Raw genomic sequence first — 7907 nt, 5'->3', positions numbered from 1 at the left:
GGACGCGTGGTGCAGGGGTGTGCATTGATGTAGCTCAGCGCACGGAGAGAAGCTGACTGAATGGATGAAAGAAAGAATGAGTGACAGAGAGGGCCAGAGGGGGGAAGGGGAGATCAGACTGACCGAGCCAGCGGGGCGGCCAAGGATATGATCGCGGGTTTCTGCGACGGGGAGAGCGAACCCTAAACAGCTCAGACAAGAACCGAAGGGGGAAAAGCCAGGAAAGCAAAGGAGAGATAGATAAAGAGAGAGAGAGAGAGAGACAGAGACAGAGACAGAGACAGAGACAGAGAGAGAGAGAGAGAGAGAGAGAGAGGAAAGAGAGACAACGGGAGGCAGCTAGCTCTAGTCACCACACAGACAGCACGGTCCACAGGGAAGCACAGACTGCCTGCCCGCCAGCAGCTCAGTGAGCTCACTCACAACACAGGAGCTTGGAGAAGGTAAGGAAGGATGCTCTGGGGCGCTGTGTTGTTGACTGTTGTTGTTGTTGAAGATAATGATGATTTGATTAATTATAAATAAAGGCACCCTGTCTGATATACAGTCAGCAGGGCATCTCAGCTACTGGTAGTGGAATAAGTGGATACAGCCGCCCTGTGTGTGTGTGTGTGAGAGAGAGAGAGAGAGAGAGAGAGAGAGAGAGAGAGAGAGAGAGAGAGAGAGAGAGAGAGAGAGAGAGAGAGAGAGAGAGAGTCAACAGAGGAATCTCCTGAATGATACCAGCTGAAGAGACAGAGCGAGGGTCAGCAAGCATCAATGGTTTAAAAAAAAATGTATATGGCTTGCATATGATCCCCCCCTTCCCTGTGGCATTTGTGCTTGTGTGCTTTACATGTTAGCCTACATGAGATTTGATTATGTGCATGATGTGCCATTGCCAGCATTGTATGCAGCAGATGCCTGGTTGTGCTCTACTGCCAATTCTAAAGCTTGCTAATGTAAATATAGATGCACAGTGTTTTATTAACACATTACTCCAGTCGGTCGTGGCATTCAACAAGTGCAGGCGAATGAATGTGAGAATCACATCTTTAGTAATATGAATGAATAGATCAGGTCTGACACTCAGCATCCTCTGTGACCTCCCACACTGAGGCGGGCATATGAATGAGGCTGGTCGGTAGGGAGGGGTCACAATAATCGTCTAATCGCAATCATCTGAGATAATCGCAATTATTTTGTCGTAAATGTCAGTATTTTCCATGTTGAAAGATGTTCATACATAAAAAAGCACAAATGGCAGATCAGCGCTAATAGATCGCTTGTAGATCAGCTAGTTTACGTTATTTTTTATAACCTTTTTTAAGTGTAAAATGTATAAAAATGGCTAGGTATTTCAGTTATTTGTCATATCTGCCCTGTGCACCTTTTTATTATGAAGCCTAAAAGGCAAACAGAAATGTCATTATTCATAACGTTACAATTTCCAAGGCCAAAAACACAATTCAAATTTTAATCACAATTATTTGTGTGACAATTAATCGTCAACTTAAATGTGTAATCGTGACAGCCCTTCGGTGGTCACTGCAGGTCACGCTTAAGTGCGGAGCAGCACAGAGCCTTGTTTTATGGTGGTGACACTGGAGGGAGGCTGACAGTGGGTTTTATAGCGCTGGCTTTTTTTATTGGAGGGCAGGTCTGACTGATGGACGAGAGACAGAAATCATACGCAGCAAAGGACCCCCGTCATGGATCAAAGACCCAAGGGAAAAAGGAATCCTACACCGTACAGGCGTACAATCATGAGTGTTCACATTTCATATGAAGAGTACCGGTATACAAATGCAACCAAATGGACACAGATTGAAGATTTGACAGTGCACTAGATGCGTACGTAGGCACGAGAAAGCGTACATTGGGACTTTTGGGAGAGTTTCAAGTGTAGAAATGTACCCGTAAAACAACTCCTGGGAGATTTAGGGTTATAGCCTGCAATGTGCTTTCTGACCAATCGACACAATTCACAAACAATGACAGTGTGAAAAGTGTGGGGAATTCTTAGAAACTATGCACAAATTAGTTTTATTTAGGGCGATGGACCCAGAGCTCCTTTGGGACCCGATCCATTCACAATTATCCACGCTCATGAGGAACCTGCCAGTGCCTCCATCCTTACTTATGGCTGATGAGGTTGTCTATTCTACTCCACAAACCATCTGGGCAGTTAGCCAGCTAGTAGTCTGGAGGCGCTGCTGTATTCTAGAATCATCATAGTTGGCCAGTAAAATACAGATTTAGCAGATGATTTATGACAATGTGCCAGATGGCACGGCCCCCTGTGGCCATGAGCCAGAATGAATCTCTTAACGTCACAAATGCAGTGTAGTCAGTTGGGTCTCCACACAACCTGCTGCTTCTGCGTGAGAACCATGGTAAAGTTTTGTGGTAATGTTTCTCTAAGCCTAATTTATGCTCCGTAGCGCTCTTAGCAGGGAAATAAGTTATTTTTGGCACGTGACACCGCCGTGCTATCGAGTATAAATTAAGCTTAAGCCTCTTATACGCTTGTCTGGCTTCTGACTTTTATGGTTTATTTTCATTTATTTTTGCTTTCCATCACTGCATTTCTGAGTGGTGCTAGCCGCTCCATTACGCAGCAATGTGTGTCTGTATGTATATGTGTCTGTCTCTATGTCTGTCTCTGTGTATGTCTAAGCACGGAAATAGTGTTTTTTTTTTTATTTTTTCTTTTTTTATCCTTTTAGCCCAAGTGAAATCTATAATGAAATCCTACAAGTTGGCTGTATCATAGTTCAAGTTGAATACGTCCTTCTGTAGAATTAGCATTTTGTCTTTGAGATAGCATTTTTGCATGTTGAGATAACTGGATTTTGGAAAGAGGATCCTTAAATGTAGTGTAATTAAATCACTATTGCCTAATCTTCCTGGAGAGCCAGACCTCTAGTCTGCAGGTCTCCAGTTCTGCCATCTGAAATTTGCATATTCACACTATTATTATGAAGAGTTCCAAGTAAGAAATATACACATGCATTGTTGATGTTGCCATAGATTATCTGAAGACATTTGTAGGGAACATGCTTGGCCTGAAAACTGCCATATCCACACGTTTTTAGTACAGGTCAGACCAGACATGTGGGTGCATGGCAAGTGTAATTAAATCACTATTGCCTAATCTTCCTGGAGAGCCAGACCTCTAGTCTGCAGGTCTCCAGTTCTGCCATCTGAAATTTGCATATTCACACTATTATTATGAAGAGTTCCAAGTAAGAAATATACACATGCATTGTTGATGTTGCCATAGATTATCTGAAGACATTTGTAGGGAACATGCTTGGCCTGAAAACTGCCATATCCACACGTTTTTAGTACAGGTCAGACCAGACATGTGGGTGCATGGCACCATAGGTGGTAGATGGTATCACATTTTATATCACGTTCCAGCACACACACACACACACACACACACACACACACACACACACACACACACACACACACACACACACACACACGGACACACAAGGACACACACGGACACAGAGGCACTTGCGATGCATACAGGTTACTAGTGGACAGATGGCAATGGCTGTGTGTGCACACGACCTTCCTCTTGTCTCTCTCTCCCCTGGGCTTGGTGTGGCAGAGAAAGAGGCTGATAAAACAGGTGGTGTGCGTTGCCTATGCTGATCACACTGGCAAATACAGCATGCCTTACTGCGTTGCACACTTTGGCTTTGTGATGCATAAACATGACAGAATATGAAATATACAATCCACAATTGCTTGAGGAACGCTATCAGAGTAGTACACCCTTGTCGCCTACTGTTTTCTTGTTTATTTTTTCCTCACAATTAGGACTTTATTTCTCAATCTTTGAGATTCTGAACTAAAGAAAACTGCCAGAAAAAAGAGGGGTCCAAAAGGGTCAAAACAGACTTGATCTGTGTGAATAGACCAGTCCTTAGCCTACTAGTATCTATCACTGGTGCATTCGCTGTATTATGTTCTATTCTAGACAGTCTAGTAATCTAATCCAGCATTGTGTTAATTGAAATCCTCAGCGATACAGCAGCGACCCATAAGCCAGTGTGGTCGTGGATCAAGGAGACCAGATGACGCCATGAGCATTCTCATATTCTTCACCATATGGTCAATCCTGGGTGTTCACATCACAGAGAGAGAGAGAGAGAGAGAGAGAGAGAGAGAGAGAGAGAGAGTTGATGAACTGTTACTTACTTAGCAAGAGTTATGTCTCACTGAGTTAATTATCCCACCCATAATGTGCTGTAGCATGCTAATGACAATAGTCTAATCTGTTTATATATTAATATGTTTCTTTCATATTGTGCGTCACACTTCTCGAGGAAGCATTTGATTGAGTTTATTTAGTACGAAAATAAACTTGTTATTTTTGGTCAAAGATATTATCGTTGTGTTGTTCGGCACATACTGTACAGTATTGCAGCAGGCTAGCTAGATATGTTTTTGTTGTTGTGAGTTGTTACTTTGGTAGGCATCAAGGCAATGTGTGCCATCAATCAGCATTCTGAAGCACGGACACATGGATCATGACTTGGCCAAGGCTGCAACCTGGGCCACACACCAGCATAGCCATGTGGTTCAATATTTTACACTGGCTGTCGAGTCATTAACATGATGAGTCGACTTGCACTTTTGGTGGGTCGCCAAAATGAAAAATGTTTTTCACACTTTTAGAGCATATCTGTGGTCAAAAGACAAAACAATAGATGCCAAAAGATAAACTATATATATTTTAAATATCAAACGTCCCCAAAAGTCTAAAATATCAAAATGTTTGACCAAATACCTCATCAATATTGTGAAGATTATATTTTTCTTCTTTTTTTAATCTCAAATTTTTAAATAGTGATGTACAAGCTCACAAAGGTTTTAGCATAACCTTTGAATGTACTACCTGTACTGTTACAATCTACAAATTGGTAGATCACTACATTACGATATGCAAAATCTCCAACGATGTCTTGTCTAATTTCACCGTTTTGATATATTGATATAATTGATATATCAATATCCAATATAATATGCCATTTGATGCCCTCAACTGTGCTGTGAAGACAATGCAACTCTGAATCCCTAGCACAAGGTCATCATCGCTGGTGGTCAGAAAACGTTTTCTTTTTGTGCTGCAACCAAATGTATTCTAGCTCATTCTGGGCGGGAACCCCGTTTTGGTGTTTTAAGCATTATGTTATACTTTAGCTATTGAAAAATAACAGATCTACAAGCTCATAGAAGCTTATAGATTTCATTTTTTAAATTGTGAAAATGTGGCACAAATCTTTGATAATTCTTTCACAGCGAATGTTTTTAACTCAAATCTTTGATAATTATTTCACAGCGAATGTTTTTAACTCAAATCTTTGATAATTCTTTCACAGCGAATGTTTTTAACTCAAATATTTGATAATTCTTTCACAGCGAATGTTTTTAACTCAAATCTTTGATAATTCTTTCACAGCGAATGTTTTTAACTCAAATCTTGTCCCTGGGAGACAACATAAGTTCAGATGGGGGTCGGCTGCCGATTACATATGAGTTTTGGGGTCCTTGACATGAAATAGTTTGAGAACCACTGACATTTCAGAAAACTGTCATGATTTAGAGAAGACATTTTGTAGAATCTGGTCAGTCCTAAATGGGCTAGGCTTTTATCCACATGAACCTGCAGTGAGTAGTAGAGTCTCAGTGAATTGTGACTGTGAGAGAACGGTTTGTCCAAACACATGGACACACTCTGGCTCTGGTGGGGTGGGGTGTGACGTTTTAAATAAAACAGATGTAACCACTGTAAGCACTAAGCACCAGGCCTCTCTCTGCCATGCTAACGTATGGCCTTAGTGTGTATGGAGAAGATAGAGTCTGAAAGGTATCATCCTGTCCCACAGATTAAACAGGCATGTCCTTGATAGTTTTTTGTTGTGTGGCGCTTACGTTTGTGTCTCTAGGTACAGTTGATGTTAATCTGCCAAAGAATGACTGATTTGTTGGATGACAGATCTGATTGCTCAGTCGCCACGGGCATAAGGAGGAGATTTGCTACTGGTGGTGACCCCTTGCTATCAGCTGCTAAGCTCTTGAATCGTTTGATATTAGATAATGGGGTGGATACACTGTGTAACAGTGTTTGTGTACTGTACAGCACAGTACCTTACAGTACAGTGCCTATATCTACAATCATCTCCAATTTACACACACACACACACACACACACACACACACACACACACACACACACACACACACACACACACACACACACACACACACACACACATGCAACTGGTAACTCATTACTCTCCATGTGGTGGTGCTCCAAATTGCATATTCCACATTTTCCAGATATTCAGATTAGCTGCAGATTCATCACTGCCCCCGGCAGTGACCTTTGAAATTGTAGATCCAGCTTTTAGTAATTTAAACGAGGAATGATATCGTCTCTGTCGGGGGGGGGGGGGGGGGGAGGGAACCTCATACGCCCAAAACTGCTATACTTTTCAGGATTCAAAAGTTTCAAATTAAAAAGCAGCAGATCAACAAGCTCAAAACACATCGCTTAAAGCCAATACTTTTGGCTTTAAATAAAGGCCTTTTAACAGAGCAACAGTTTTTAAAGCTTATTGTACTCCGCTGTACACTGCCCACTTGTGGCGACACTACAAAAAGGGCAGCCTGCAAAAAATGACAGTGGCATATAATGACTGCATGAGACTGCTGCTCAAAGCCCCAAGATGCTGTAGTGCCAGACAAATGTTTGTAGAAATAAATGTACCCACTTACTGTAGCCCTGCTGTGCTACGAAACCTGATGTATAGATTTATGTGCAGGTTAACAGACTCTGAGAACAGCATCATTGCATCACTTTCTAACCCTGCTAAGAGCTCTGTCAGACTATCGTCTAAGCTGTGGAGCCACTGGCGTTCTAGCCTGTATGTACAGAGATAAGTTTGTTTGTTTGTTTATGCTTTGTTTATTTTATTCATAGTTTGTTTACTTTAGTGTTTTTATGTTTTATGTGTTCTGCCCTATGGACCCCCCTGTGAGTTTCTTGAATAAGGTTTCAGATTCAGACACCTATGCAATCTCATTTTGTGGAGAATCGTGAAGAATTGTGCAGCACTAGTTGGCTGTCCATTTCATTTTAGTTACTATTATGTTTATTCTTATGAATACTTTCATGGAAAAAATGAGAATCGTGGTCACAATTCTTGTGGAGGAAAATTGAGATTCACATTTGAGCAAGAATCGTGCAACACTACAACAGCGTGTTTCTAAATTGCTTCTTCTTCCACCACATGTCGGATTTCATTACCGGTGCAATAGATCTTTGTGTTTGTTAAATATCGTTAAGTCTTTGCCTGTGTAGACGGCTGACGGCAACAATTTAAGATCTGTTCATTGTTGATGTTGTCTTTTATGTCGCAGAATTATGTAACCAAAAGTGTTTTGTTCTTAGTCTTAGACTTCCTACATAAAATAGCCAATCTAGAAGTTTATTATTAAAATAAAAATGATGATTTTTTTTAAAGATTTATCCCAAATAGGGACTGTCATGAATTATAACCTCAGCTGCCTGACTCAGTGGTGAAACACTTTGATTATTTTGATAACCATGATACGATGACTGTCCACTACAGTATCAGAGAGACTCACTGTATGTGCAATATGAAGATGAAGATCTAGAGACCGTATAGAAGGTCAACCTAAATCACAACATGGTTATTTAATAGCTATTGTAATAGAGATTGTTTAGAATTGTATTACCAACATTATAATTTCCTCTTGGCTGTTTGTGTGTTTGTGCACAGCCTTGTCATAACCGAGGACAGGAGCAGCGGGAGGAGAGGAGTTGTCATCGTTGTCCCCCACCCCCATGTTCCTCCCATCTGGTCCCTTCAGCTCAC

This window comes from Protomyctophum parallelum, assembly GCF_964188405.1.
Source record: "Protomyctophum parallelum genome assembly, chromosome: 17".
NCBI classification, from domain to species: domain Eukaryota; kingdom Metazoa; phylum Chordata; class Actinopteri; order Myctophiformes; family Myctophidae; genus Protomyctophum; species Protomyctophum parallelum.
The sequence above is the reverse complement of the archived record's forward strand: the minus strand, read 5'-3'. Positions refer to the sequence as shown.